This window comes from Macaca fascicularis, chromosome 3, assembly GCF_037993035.2.
Source record: "Macaca fascicularis isolate 582-1 chromosome 3, T2T-MFA8v1.1".
NCBI classification, from domain to species: domain Eukaryota; kingdom Metazoa; phylum Chordata; class Mammalia; order Primates; family Cercopithecidae; genus Macaca; species Macaca fascicularis.
In genome coordinates, this window is record NC_088377.1 from 145,220,601 (window position 1) to 145,234,265 (window position 13,665).

The window sequence follows — 13,665 nt, forward strand, 5'->3', positions numbered from 1 at the left end:
TTATCTGTAAATGGAATATGAGTAGAACAGCCAGCTAATCTAAATACGCAATGCAGAAAAGGTCAAAGTAAACCCAGATATAATCACATATTCTCAACCAGTTTCTGAGTAAAAGTTTCTGACCAGACCTAAAAAGTGCATGCAGTCCCAAATGAGGAACTGGGAAACTACAAACTTTGTTAATCCCCAAAAGAACATATAAAAAATAAAGAAAATATATTTCTTGTGATACTTTTTCTAATGACATTTTTTTCAGCTTGAAGAGAATAAAGGCAAGATCAAACTCTGGAGGTAGTAAATGTTATTTACTTTAAAAAATTATTATAAGTTTGCATTAACATTTTTTGGTAATAAGTCATATATACAGAAATGCTTGGGGCTGGTCATGGGAAGCTAAAACAGTAAAAAGGAGAAATAAAAAGAGAAATGCTATACATGAAATATCAAACATTCTTTTAAGTTTTATATACTCTTAAAATGAAACAGACGAAAAAAAACCAATTGGACAAAACCTATCAGTCAAGCCCAGGGACTGTGAGTTCTGTAGGGCAGGGACAATGTCCATTTTATTTCTTGTTATATTCCAGGTCTTAGCACAGTGCCTGGCATATAGCAGGCATTAAAAAATATTTGTTAAATAGTTCAACAAATGAATGAGTGAATGACATGGAAATACATTTTAAGGTAATTATTTTTTTAAAAAAGATAAATTTATTGTGTATGCCTAAGATATACAACATGATTTTCTAAGACACATACAGTCATGTACCACATGACAATGTTTCAGTAAATGACAGACCGCATATACAATGGTGGTCCTATAATATTATAATGGAGCTAAAAAATTTCTATAACCTAATGACGTCATAGTCATCATAACATCATGGCATGATACATTGCTCATGTGTTTTTGGTGATGTTGGTGCAAATAAACCTACTATGCTGCCAATCCTATAAAACAGCATATAAGATTATGTATGGTACACAATATTTGAAAATCATAATAAATGACTTTTGGGTGTGGAGGGGGGTGAAGTATTGCTCTTTGAATATTCTCTTCTTTAGAGTCTTAATAGAGTGACATATTACCAAAGAAAGGCTGTGACACACCCAAAGGAAGCAGCCATCCCTCAGCAGGAGATGGCTGGATGTTCCCTGTCTCTTAGCAAGATGGGACTGTCACTCTCTAGGCAACAGGGTCTGGAGATGCACAGAACCCACACAGCTGCAGATGGCTTGCTCTGCTCCCCACCATGCTAAGGAGATCAAGATATGATTTCTGCCTCTGCCATTCTGAATAGAACCCAGTGTTCTCAAGGTTTGCAGTGATAAAATGCTCTTTTAAGGATATATGAGCCCGTAGTATACTGCGCCTGTAAAACTGGGGATGGTCTTTGTGAAACCAGTGAATTCCTGAGCTATTTGAGAGCAATGGGTATACCGAGTCTCCATTTCTTTCTAAGGAGTTGATAATCATAGGCCCTGTATTTTGGAGCCTTATCCAGGGTAGGGGGCCAGATTAGGGTTCTCATTCTGAGAATGGCTAAATCAATTACAAGACAAGTTAGAATTTCATGTTAATTCTGTTTTAGGATTGGTCACAGTGGGCTTGCTGTCTTGGAATTAGCCTACTTCCTAGATGCTCTCCAAACTACAAATTTATGCCTGAATGCATTCAGACTGAGATAGTGTCCCTGGGCCTTGCTTGCTTTCTATCAGCATTTCTGGCTCTGAATGGGAATCCATGGCTTCCTTGGTTACGCATTGCTTGAGCTTTCTCCTAGAATCTAACTCAAGTAAATTTAGCACGTACATTAATTGAAGAAATTAAGATTGGAAAAGAATAAAAATTGGAAACCAAAAACAATTAAGATGATAAGGACTGAAATCCCTCAAGGAGTTTGGGGATTGGAATTAGAAATGTGTTGAAATACATTTTCTCTATTTAATGGTTCCATGTTTTTGCAGAAGCCATTTAACCCCTCTAGGCCTCAGTTTCTCAAGTTGTAGAATGGAATCAATAGTATCTATTTGCTAGAGGTGTTGTTAGTGGCACAAATAATATATGAGGAAATGCATTCTGAAACTTCTAAGTGCTACAAAATAATCATTATTTCTAAATATATATATATTTTCCAAAAATATGCTATTACATTTCATATGCCTAGCAAACATGATGGAAAAATAGAAGAGCACTTCAATCTATTTTTAACTACTTTTCATCAGAATAGTCATTAAAATTCTTCAGATCAACTTAAAACCTTTAGTAACATGCATAGAATATGTCCCACAATACAACAGGCAAAAATACTGCAAACATTCATTCATCTTCAGGGCAGACTGAATCATTAATTAGAACTTTAAAAGCCCTCCTCCAAATTTTGGCAGATTACCAAATATTCCTAAAACAGGAAATGCAAGATGTCTGATGCCACTTTTCTTACAGATAAGTTTGCATTATATAACATCAATCTACTATGTTAAAAATCATTGAAAGCATGAAAAGAATTTTTAAAAATTGGTCTCAATTTTAATACCTATTTTTGTTCAACATCTATTTGAACTCCTATCATTTGTATGCAGTAACAATTAAACTCTAAACAACTTCAAAACCAATTAAATGTGTAACTTTGTAAGACACATGAGCTCTTGATATGAAAAAAACAAGAATTTTTGGAATTCAGGACTATTTTATTTTGAGCATCATGAAAATCTATTAGGTTTTCTTTAGCAGATGATTCTAAATCACATGTCACTTCCTGAACCACAGCTTTTGATTGACATACGGTGAATACACATCAAGCAACTAAGCATCTATTCAGGGTGAAATAAAGATATAAATTCTGCAGCTGGCTCTAAATTTTTATTTCTATTTCTAGCACTACATTATTATATAATTATAATTGTTTGTACTTGTTTCATTATTTAGCCTTGATCAATGACATACACTTTATACTTCTAAGTACTAGCAGATTACCGATTTCTAAAGTCCCTTAAGTATGGCTCTTATGTGTTTCTCTTTGTCAATCAAAAATATTTTCCTACTTTGCCACTAAATGGATTTCCTTTACTTGACAAGCAGGACGCCGTGTAACTAAGTGACAAGAATTTGTCATTCAGAAAATCAACAACAGGAAACATCAGTGCAAATTCCTCAATATAACAAGTCCTTGGCCACAATTCAGGATAGTAGTTTTCTAAGGTTACTCCCTATACTCTGCTGAAAATGTTAATGACTTCACCTCCGTACTTGTAAAAGTGCTTACATTTGTCTCCACCATTGTTTTATTAGGTTTTCATCAAAGATGAACACCAAGGCACCTCTTAATATGATCTCCCTGGGGTCTAATGGCCCTGATGATTCTTTCAGGCATCTGTAGCCTTATCATTTATTTTTTGACGATATCCTTTTTGTTGGAATGAGGATATTGGGCATTTGGGCAATGCCAGCTTGCAGAGAGCTGGTGGCAGATGGAATGAAATCTGCCTGGTATGCCTTCTCCTCCACATGAGCAGAGAGCCATCCATTTCCTCCATTAAGGAGTTGTCACTCAGCCCACCCAGCTGGAAGACCATTTTTGATAGCCAAGCTGGCTGGTGGCAGACAATTCAAATACAAAGTGCGCTTTAAAAGGAAGCTAAAACATCATTTGTAGGAAAATTGAAAATGCATGGCTTCCACCACAGCCAATTTTTTAATGACTGTAATATTTTAAGTGATTATTTTTGCCACTTCAGATTGCTCCTTAGAGAGGAGAGGTTTTTTAATTAAAATCTAGGCAATGCAAACAGATGAGATATGAGGAACAGAGGAAAGAGAAATAAGATGAATAAAATTAATTAAAATGGCATTGTTGGCAGAGTCATAAATTAGCCACTGTCTGGCTGGAAATGAAATATATTGGTATAGGAATTTCTGTATTAAAGTGAGATGTGTGCTAGAACCGTTGGAGATTGACTAATTTATAGTCTATGTATTATTGTGTATTTCAAGTCTTTTACTATGCTATACCCATTATCATATAGAAATACACATTTCCTACATCCCAGTTCAACAGACTTTAAAGGTATAGACTTTCATGCTACATTAAAAGAAAAATTAAAATAGAAAGAGAACGATTTCTCTCATGAGGCAAAATAAATTTCTACCATTTTCCACACATTCAATTTCTAGGTAATTTAATGTCAGTTAAAAAACTGAAAACTTGGCTATAAATACAGTGCAGGTGCAGGAGGGCTGAAGTACATTTTCTCTAGTCAACACAATAGATTCAACCATGGTGAGTCAATTTTAGGGAGCTTAAAGAGTGTTTTTTCTCATTAATTTCTGGATTCATTAAACACATTTGAACTCCTTTGTACTACAATTTTTAAAGATTCAATTTACGGTATATTTTATGACAAGTATATAATTACTTGGCAATAATTATGACAACTCTAAAATGGCAATAGTGACAGATTTGAATTGGAGTAATGAGAGGCAGAATAACAATGTAAAATTCCATAGGGCTGTTGTTAACCTTGTCTTTGGGGATCAACTTGACTTTCACAGTGTTGGAGGTTTTCAGACTTGCCTCCTCAAATTAAGGGCAAAGATGCCAGGCACAGCATGGGAGGCTGCAAGATAACAAGGAGTGGTTGGGTTTTATAGTAAAATAGAACTGGCTTTGAAAGTTAAAGCTGTTTGATCTTGGGGAAGTCATTTGGCATCTCCAAGCCTCTGTTTTTTCATCTGTGAAATGGGGATAATTGTGAGTATTAGATAAAATACTGCAGGGAACATGCCTGAAGATTGCTGCGTCTTAGGAAATCTGTAAACACTATTTCCCTCCTGATTTTTTTTTTTTTGCCCCCATCTTCATTCATTAACAAACCTTACTTTAACGAATGAATGTCACTATGCAAGCTATTGTTCTAGGTGCCATGCTAGGTACAAAGATGACAGAAACTGTAACTGTTTTTAACGTTCATTTGGAATAAATTTCACCTACTGAATATTGTGTTAACTCAATTAGTGATTGAATGTGTCAGTTTCGGACCAAATAAATAAATAAGGCAAAAGATGCATTAGGCAGGGAGCTTCTGCATATTTGTTTAAATGATTATTTTCTGTATAAATTATCAGAATTAGTTGTTTCTGTGCTATTGCCACTCTTGTCATGGCGATCTGGCTCATTTCCATGTTTCACTAATGTTATTCCACATTAATTACTGTACAAATAGGCCTCATTGGGGGGAATTGTGAAAAGCACACTACTTACATTTAACCCTTCATCCCCAAAGTACTCTTATTAGCTTAACAAATTATATTCTGGCTCATTCTACAATATCATGTACCCACCTCTTGGGGGAAACATGACAATAAGAGCAATACGATCCAAAGTGAAGAACATCCCAAGCAAAGGGAATTTAGGTAGACAGCATGCAATTAACCATGCTGGAATCTGGCCAGAAAACCACAGTTAACATTCTGATTCTTAATGAAAAAAGACATGGGAACATGGGCTAGCCACAAGTCTAACTGAGCTCAGGTTTATCCTCATCAGAAAGCCACCACTCAAATCCCTCAAGTTACACACTAGATGGTTTCCAGTACAGTGATAATGCAAAGCACATTTCTGAAAAGTAAATCTGATTTTCTCTTATTTGTCCTGTGTATTGTCAGAATATAAAACCATCAAATGAATTGCTGAAACCTTTTTCTGAGGTGCCCAATCGAACATTGCATGGAAGATGAATTAGGTATGATAGTATTGCTGTGCCAGGGGGTTATATTCCCAAAAAGTAGGTTTATAGGTGAATTCTACCTTGAGTGTGATCTTCCCTTTCACCATTTGTCTTAGATTTTTTTCATTAGCCTTACCTTGTGTTAAGGCTAAATTTTTCAGACAAATTATTTTTTTTCATAATTTGATATAACGACCTTTTTTCTCCATTGATGGTTCAGCAATTGTGACAACAGTACTAGATGGGTGACAGCAGAAGCCCAGAATAAAACATTCAGCTCTTATTCAGGACTGGAGACTTGCCTAGTGCCCACTGGGACAATGAATTTGGCAAATGCATAAGGTACAAGAACAACAGAAAATTAATAGACTCTCGTGTTCAGACTTAATGCTTCCCTTTAATGGGTTGTTGATTTACCTAACGTCTGTCATCTTCATTAGGGCCTTTTGATGTTTGTTAAACTAGAAAGATTGTCTTTATTATTGGATATTTATCAATAGTAAAGGTAATAACGGCGAGGCAGTCAAATTCAAAGTAGTAGTAGAGGAAATATTAAGATATGACCCTTCTAAATTCAGTAGCTTAGTTACTCCAAATCCTTGATATTAGTTTTCAAAATTTAACAAATTACTTTTTTAAAAATAAAATTTCTTTTAAATACATGTGATCAAATCACAGCCTATTCTAAAGGACAAATCTTCACAACAGAATAATCATTTAGTGCTGATTTACTTCTTAAAACAAGTTGACATAAATGTGTAGAAGAGGTAATCTGGAATTCTTTGCTATCCACACAATGAACTAGGGTAATAAATAGAAAAAGATTAGCAGGTGCAGGCACAGCCAGCAGAGTGGGAAGATTTCTTAAAAATAAAAAATATGTGGAAAGCACCTATCTCACCATGATCTGCATTTAATCTGTAGGTCATTTCCAGAGTTGACAGAAACCAGTGATTTATGCCTTTGCAAGCTGAGGGTAACCAGGATAGCTGAGCAGATATAAACATTTATTAACTGTGAGTGAGCAAAGCACTCCTTTTTTCTCTTTTGAAAACATACACACACACCCACACAGACACACACACACCAAGTGTTCAAGGATGATTCATGCTTTCAAAATAAAAATTTTGGCTGCCACCAAAGATGAGCATAAACAAATAAAATGCAGCAGCTGCCAGACCAGTATCCACTTCCATGGCATATTGATCCATTCAGAGATACTGCTTCATGGGGTATTATTAAAGGATGAGGAAAACAAACAAACAAAAATAAATAAATAGAAACAAAAAGCCCTGCTCACAGCTCTTTCCAAATCAATTGTCCCTGGGTTCCCTGTGACGCGCTTCACTGACCTTTGCAGCTCTTGGTGGGCTGCAAACTTGTGGAAACTTGTGGAAACTGATAACTTGTAGAAAGCAGGCAGCTGCAGCAGCTCCAGGCTGACCCTCTGAAAACCTACATCTAATGTTTTTCTTTCAACTTAAAATTAAGAATATTCTCAGATTGCAGGATGTGTATTTGAGAAGTTGGGAAGAGATGACTTTGATGGACTTGCCCAGATGTTTTAAGAGTGACTAAGGAAAATTAAGCACTGAGCATCCAGGGTTTTTACAGACACACAATGTTCATCTACTCTAGATATAAAACTGTATGGCAAGATCTTCCTCATGGTGCTGGCATCTACAAAGCATTCATGAAATGCTATCAATACTTTACTATCATTATTATTACTATTATTTATCATAACTATGGTTACTACTATTTATTGTTATTATTATTCATTACTATCCAGTATCTATGTAGTGCTCATGCCACTGCAAGTATCATTCCTGGATATGAGAATTCTGCTCAAGGTGATATGCTGAATCTTGTTACTGTATGCCGTAAATGGAAGGAGTGAAAAAAAATCAGTTCATATCCTTTAATCCTTGACGGCAAAACCAAGACCATTCTCACAGAGCTGGTGCACCAGATGTTCCTTGAGATTAATCATTCCCCCACTATGGGTAGGAAGAACGTGCCTTTCGTTCTTAAATGTGGAACAAACACCCACAACCACATGACAGAGGGCCTGCCTGGCACGAACAGCTATTCTAGTAACTGCAGATGATGAGCTGATACAGTGTATCCCTTATCTTTAGAATAGGAGCAGCTGGAAAAATATACTTGATTATTCTGGAAATCATGTACACAAATACAAAGAAGGATACAATATTCTGTGAAAGAGGGCAAAATCATCGTAAACAACAATTGCGGCAGGTGATTTGATACTGAGTGAGTTTCAGGCACCTTCCTTTGCTGAGTGCATGAGCTGCTTACTCTGGGAGATTACTAATGAGGGTGGGGCTCTGGGGAGCTTTTGAACTTGTAGCACTATATTTATTGGTATTTAAAGCCCTACCTCCTTGGTAGTGAACAAAGGGCTGCTTAGAGATTTGTGGGAAATAAAAAATTATGATGGTAATTAGAAGCAGGATAGGAATGTGGTACACCTTTTCTTCCACACGGGAAGTTCTCTGTGAAAACACTGCAAGATGAATCAGGCAAGGCCATGGACTTGGAAAAAGAAAGGAGGAGAAACAGATGGTGACATAGAAGAATAGATTAATTCTGTAACCATTTACAGTCCTCCTCAGCTTTCCAACCCCAATTCAAAAAGCACAACAAATATAACGCCAGGTTCTACATTAAAAGCTGATAGTGTTATACATCTATTTCATATTAATTACTAAAAAAAGTCAACAGATGGTAAAGCCTTCTACGAACCTAGGGCCGATTTAAACTGGTGACCTGTAATTGCAATTCTGTAAATCATATAAAGTCCTGAAGATAATTACCATATTTGGTCCTATATCATCCTTCTCTACCTGAGATAAACAAGAATAGGCTCGGATGAAATGGTTTAGATATTCCCCCCCTCCAAAAAACAGAAATATCTAAAGAAGACAAGAGCAAAATGTACTATGAATGACAATGGTTTATTTTTATCTTTCCTATTTGACCTGCCACTGTCAACATTATTTTTAAGATCAGCAGTGGAGAGTTCATATACTCACTACTCTGTGTATTCCCTTGTTTTATTGACAGTAGCATTAAAAAAGTCATTCGTAGTCCGGGAGCAGTGGCTCATGCCTGTAATCCCAGCACTTTAAGAGGCCAAGGCAGGTGAATCACTTGAGGTCAGAAGTTCAAGACCAGCCTGGCTAACATGGAGAAACCCCATCTTTACTAAAAGTACAAAACATAGCCGGGTGTGGTGGCGCACGCCTGTAGTCCCAACTACTTAGGAGGCCAAGGCATGAGAATCACTTGAATCTGGGAGGTGAGGCTGCAGTGAGACGAGATCATGCCATTGCATACCAGTCTGGGTGACAGAGCAAGACTCTGTCTCAAAAAATAGAAATAAAAACTAAAAAATAAAAACAAAAAATCATTTGTAGTTAATAAAACTACTATACTTTAACAGTATTTATTATTTAATATTTTCTTATTGAGTCATGACAACATGAGGCAGATGCTATTATTATTCCTGTTACAGGCAAGGACACTGAGAGGTTAAATAGCTTACTCAATATCGGGAGAACCCGCTCCTGATGTTTAACATGGGTTCTTTTCTATTTCCTAAGTGTCTAGGCTGGTTTGAGAAATAAAGGGAAAGAGCACAAGAGAGAGAAATTTAAAGCTGGGTGTCTGGGGGAGATATCACATGTTGGCAGGATCCGTGATGTTCCCCGAGCCGTAAAACCAGCAAGTTTTTATTAGCGATTTTCAAAAGGGGAGGGAGTGCACGAATAGGGTGTGGGTCACAGAGATCACATACTTCACAAGGTAATACAATATCACAAACCAAATGGAGGCAGGGCAAGATCACAGGACCACCAGATGAGGTGAAATTGAAATTGCTAATGAAGTTTCAGGCACGCATTGTCATTGATAACATCTTATTAGGAAATGGGGTTTGAGAGCAGACAACCTGTCTGACCATAATTTATTAGGTGGGAATTTTTGTCCACCTGATAAGCCTGGGAGCACTATAGGAGACCGGGGCTTATTTCATCCCATCGGCTTTGACCATAAAAGACAGGACGCCTTAAAAAGGGGCCGTCTATAGGCCTACCTTCAGGGCACATTCTCTTTCTCAGGGATGTTCCTTGCTGAGAAAAAGAATTCAGCGATATTTCTCCTATTGTTTATGAAAGAGGAGGAATATAGCTCTGTTTCCGTCCGGCTCACTGGCGGCCAGTTCAAAGTTACCTCTCTTGTTCCCTGAACATCGCTGTTATCCTGTTCTTTTTTAAAGATGCCCAGATTTCATATTGCTCAAACACACATGCTCTACAAACAATTTGTGCAGTTGACACAATCACAGGGTCCTGAGGCGACATTCATCCTCCTCAGCTTACAAAGAAGATGACGGGATCAAGAGACCAAAGTAAAGACAGGCATAGGAAATCACAAGGATACTCACTGGGGAAGTGATAAGTATCCATGAAATCCTCACGATTTATGTTCAGAGATTACGGCAAAGACAGGCATAAGAAATCACAAAAGTATTAATTTGGGGAACTAATAAATGTCCATGAAATGTTCACAATTTGTTCTTCTGCCGTGGCTTCAGCTGGTCTCTCCGTTAGGGGTCCCTGACTTCCTGCAACAACTCAAGACCAGATGGCTAACAAATGGTTAAGCCAAGACTTGAACCCAGACCAGTTTTAACACTTGTGTTATATCCAGTCTCTTTCATAACATTTGCAGTGTCTTTAAGTCATCACTGAATTAAAAATTAATCTTCCTGCCTTATAAATTAGATCCTCTTGATATTTTTCCAGCTTTTCTAGGCTGTCTAAGATCCTCCCCCAGTGGGATCATGAAGGGGCAAGGAGCCCTCAGCACAAAAATGTTGTATTCATTAGCCAGAGGTGCAATGCTAAGAGAGGAAGCACGCATGACCTGCGTGAGAGATGCTTTGGGGTGAGTGAGCCCTAGCTTTGGTGAAGAGTGGGAGGATTTCCAGAGAACCTACTGGTAGATTCAATAGAAAGCCAGTTTTGATCACTTGCCAGGCCCAGGAATCAATGCCAGCTCACAATAATACGTGCCTCTTGCCTTGTCTTCTCCTTCCAGATCCAATCCTGGAGGGTTAAGAATCTGAAACTAGTTAGGATTGGGGGTGGTGAGTAAGGAGGGAGAAGGAGCTGATTACTGTCCCCATTTCTACTGCAGGAGACCTGCGCTGGAGGTGAGCAGCTGTGGACGAAATCTGGAGCTTGCATTATCATCATTAACTGATCATATTGATAGTGAACTGAGATATCTGGGAGACTAAAGTAACTAGATGACTCTTTTGGTCTATCCGCAGTCTTAGGACCTATCCTAGTTTCATGCAAAGAGGGCAGGGATAAAGGAGCTGCCACAGCAAATTTGAATGACCAGTGGAAAAAGAGTGGCATTTTTTTTGTCACCTGTCTCCATCCTGACAAGTCCTGTTTGTTAAACTTAATGGTTCCACTAGCACAAAGAGGAGGGAGACATTAGCTATGCAAAACTTCCCAGAGACAATGGCATTTGAACTGAGCCCCTAAGGATGGAGGGGAATTACTAGGAAGGGAATAAAGAAATGTGGAAAACCACACCTAAAGGAATGCAAGTGAGAATTTCTCAGTTGGCTGTATTTGTGACGCTGGAGCACAGTGGATCAGGAGATGAGGATGAAAATTACGCTGGATGACTAATTACAATAGTAAAGACCTGGAACCAACCCACATGCCCATCAATGATAGACTGGATACAGAAAATGTGGCACATATACACCATGGAATACTATGCAGCCATAAAAAGAATGAGTTCATGTCCTTTTCAGGGACATGGATGAAGTTGGAAGCCATCATTCTCAGCAAACTAACACAGGAACAGAAAACCAAACACCACATGTTCTCACTCATAAGTGGGAGTTGAACAGTGAGAACACATGGACACAGGGACGGGAACATCACACACTGGGGCCTGTCAGGGGGTTGGGGAGCAAGGGGAGGGAGAGCATTAGGAGAAATACCTAATGCGTGTGGGGCTTAGAAGCTAGATGACGGGTTGATAGGTGCAGCAAACCACTATGGCACACATACACTTATGTAACAAACCTGCATGTTCTGCACATGTATCCCAGAACTTAAAGTATGCATATATAAAAGGAATATAACAAAATCCAGGAAAATTAAAAAAAAACAAAGGATGAAAAAAAGTAAAAAAAAAAAAAAAGAAAAGAAAAGAAAATTAGGCTGGATGAAAATTGGAAAGGGCCTTGAATTATAAGTGAGGGATTTTGGCTTATATCCTCTAGGCCTACATAGGAAGTCATCAAAGGTCTTAAGCATGGAGGCAGCATAATGTAGTATGTGTTAAGGAATGATGCTAGAGTTTTTGCCAGTGGCATCCCTTTGGATGATCCTTGGTTCCAACATCTTGCCAGGCAGTTGGCCACATTAGACTGTTGATTTCTCTTTCTTTATTGTTCCAAGGCCCCTACTCTATTTCACCTCCTCTGTAGATTACTGAAAACACCTCCTGCCTTCATAAAGGAAATATTTTAATACTTATTCCTCCTTAAATACACAATAGGTTGCCCATCAGTGCCTAAGATGAGCCAGTAACTAGAATTTTGAAAACAAAATCAGCTGTTATGATGTGGAAGAAAGGGAAGCAAACAGTGCTTGGGTTGTACTTGTTAAACTGTAATGTATAACAAAATCAGTCTTCTGGAGGAAGGAACAGGTGGTACGCATGGAACAAAGCTGGAGCAAGATCAAGAGACATGAGAAAAACACGAATCTTTTAACCTGCAGCCAGAGAGTGATGGGGGAGAAAACATGCAGATAATTTAACAGGTATATGTTGGGAAGAAACACAAGACAATCAAGAAGCATGTCAGTTACTTACTACTTGTGAGAGCAAAGCTATGTGGCAACTGAGAGCAAGAGTTCTAAAGTCAGTTCCTGGATTTGAATCCTTATCCTGCTACTGGTGAGAGGTGTATTTTGGACAAGGTATTTAACACCCTCTATGCTCCACTTTACACATACCAAAAATGGGACTAATACAGCATCTTCTTTAAAGGTTTATGAGGATCCAGTTAAATGAGATGATGATGATAACGATGACAATGATGATGATGTGTGTGTGCGTCTGGAATAGTGAGTGCCTAGAAGAGTAAGTGTTCAATAAAAGTAGCTTTCATTACTTGATCAAAGGTAATCCTAACTGTGCTTGGAAATTTTTCCATAAATAGCTCCATTTTGTAATTAAGCATTGCTGTTAGATGTACTCTTTGAGATAATCAAGATGGAAACACCTTGGAATTTTTTTTTTTTTTTTTTTTTCCAGATCATAGCTCACTGCACCTTGAACTCCTGGGCTCAAGCAATGGTCCCATCTCAGCCTCTGGCGTAGCTGGGACTACAGGTGTGCACCACCACGCCTGGCTAATTTTTTTATTTTTATTTTTGTAGAGACAGGGTCTCTCTATGTTGTCCAGGCAAGTCTTAAACTTCTGGCCTCCAGTGATCTTTCCACTTTGGCCTCCCAAAATGCTGGGATTACAAGCATGAGCCTCTGTGCCTGGCCATCTTGGGAACTTTTAATGAGTAGGTTGAACAAATAAAAAACTCTAAAAACTAAAAGTCTAAAATAAAGCAATGCTTGAAAAACACCTTGTGACCAATAGGAACATTGAGATATGCTTTCTAATTTGCTGTATTTAGCTTTTACCTCAGAGGCCGTCAAGTAAAGAAACAATATTTGACAAAGAAGTTGCATATAGTCTAAAGAAACAATTTTTATTTCTAGAATTCTAAATCACTTGGCAAAAGCAATTCTTTCATTCTCAGATGGTGAAACCAAAAACAAAAGGGCAGTCATGTAAATGAATTAAAATGACAAATTCTT

The 13,665-nt window shown here is 37.8% G+C and overlaps 1 protein-coding gene across 3 annotated transcripts in view; it reads right to left on the reverse strand.

The window, feature by feature from the left end:
• Window positions 1–13,665, reverse strand: part of RELN (reelin) — a 510,762-nt gene that overhangs the window by 217,482 nt on the left and 279,615 nt on the right. The window lies entirely within an intron of this gene.